The 1,817-nt window shown below is 42.6% G+C and overlaps 1 non-coding gene across 1 annotated transcript; it reads left to right on the top strand.

Annotated features, from left to right (window-relative positions):
- Positions 1-1,485: 1,485 nt before the first annotated feature.
- On the top strand, positions 1,486-1,555 carry Trnar-acg (transfer RNA arginine (anticodon ACG)). The gene has a single exon. It is a non-coding gene; the product is annotated as a tRNA-Arg (tRNA).
- Positions 1,556-1,817: the final 262 nt, after the last annotated feature.

Below are 1,817 nucleotides of genomic sequence, written 5' to 3'. Positions count from 1 at the left end.
TAATAGTGAGCTCTAACTTTCGTTTTAGCCCTATGCACAGCAGTGCTACAAACTTTGCAGATGTGGAGGAAGAGTACACAAGTATGAAAATAGGACGTTCGTGAACGAGATAGTTTCCGATGTGACTCTGTTACGGATACTGACTGTCTTTAACTGTAAATTAGGTCGCGATCTAGTTACACTGGACGTAATACGTTGGTGAGCGGGTTAGACACTGTCTGAAACTCAGAGTGATTATTTTGATACTATTTTTCGTAGTTAAGTAATATGTCAACTCTGGATTTCTAAGCAAAATACATAATTTTTCCCATACTTTTAACGATAAACAGAAAGGTTGTACTTCGTAAGACACATCTGGAAAATATTTTAACTGCGACTTTTTGTCTTTATTTGTGCTTGTTTGCAAGAAATCGATTTTGCTTATTTATTTCATAATTTTCAGTTAAAACAGCATATTTTATAGAAAACTGTGCGTATTTCTCTTCTAGCCGTCATTTATCAATCTGTGAGTCTCTTTTTCGTCGGACTACAAACGTTAGCTTTGGTCGAAAGAGTAAGAATGAAATGCTAAGGTTCAAATGGTTCCAATGGCTCTGAACACTATGGGACTCAACATCTGAGGTCATCAGTCCCCTAGAACTTAGAACTACTTAAACCTTATTAACCTAAGGACATCACACACACCCATGCCCGAGGCAGGATTCGAACCTGCGACCGTAGTGGTCGCGCGGTTCCGGACTGAAGCGCCTAGAACCGCATGGCCACACCGGCCGGCGAAATGCTAAGGCATAGACAGTATGTTGTAAAATAAAACTGCAACGATAAAATGCTGCGACCGAACAGAAGAGCCGCCATTTCATCAGTCACTTACCGCATCGGAATAATGTCATTGGTATAGACGGTGAATCCCAATGTTCCAAGCTGCAGTGTGTTGTGCAACGCTCGTTAGTTTGATTGCGCGTGGTGCTTGCTGTCGTAATAAGGGAACCTCACCAACAAAAACCTCACAGTCAGCAAACGTGTAAACCAGTTTCGAAGATATATTTCCACTGAAGACGGCTGTACCTTCTATTGTTTGGTGTGTGAAAAGAGTGTTTCTGCGAAGAAAGAATATAACATTGTGCAGCACATTAATAACAAACGACATAAAGAGAGATTTAAGAACAAATCTAAGTTAAGCCAACAGGTTAAATGCAAAGTTGATGAACATGAGTTGCAGCGATACATTTTTTCAAATACCTGTGCTTAGCATTAGTGGTTTCCGATATCCTGTTGTGGAAATTGAATAATGTACAGCTTGGTGTATTTTGGAAAAAAATACACAAACAAGAGGGTATTGGATGACTCTAAATTCCTCAAAAACTGTGTCGCAGTGTTTTCAGGAATCACAGACGCACCAGGACAGCGCGTGTATAGTGCTATAGCTGATACTATTAAAGCAGGGAGAAGATAATTTCTTAATAACAAATACCAGAACGAGTGTCTGCCTCTGTAGCGCAGCGGTAGCGTTACCGCCTACGACGCAGGGGCCCGGGTTCGATTCACGGCAGGGGCTAGGTGTTGTGTGTCCTTCATCATCATTATCATCTTCATTGACTTGCAAATCGCCGAAGTGGCGTCACCTAAAAAGAACTTGCAATACTGTGGCCGAACTCCCCGGCGCTGCAGTCCGGAACCGCGGGACTGCTACGGTCGCAGGTTCGAATCCTGCCTCGGGCATGGGTGTGTGTGATGTCCTTAGGTTAGTTAGGTTTAAGTAGTTCTCAGTTGCAGGGGACTTATGACCTAAGATGCTGAGTCCCATAGTGCTCATAGCC

The sequence above is a fragment of the Schistocerca cancellata genome, chromosome 5 (genome assembly GCF_023864275.1).
Source record: "Schistocerca cancellata isolate TAMUIC-IGC-003103 chromosome 5, iqSchCanc2.1, whole genome shotgun sequence".
NCBI lineage: Eukaryota > Metazoa > Arthropoda > Insecta > Orthoptera > Acrididae > Schistocerca > Schistocerca cancellata.
This window is presented reverse-complemented; position numbering and strand designations above follow the sequence as displayed.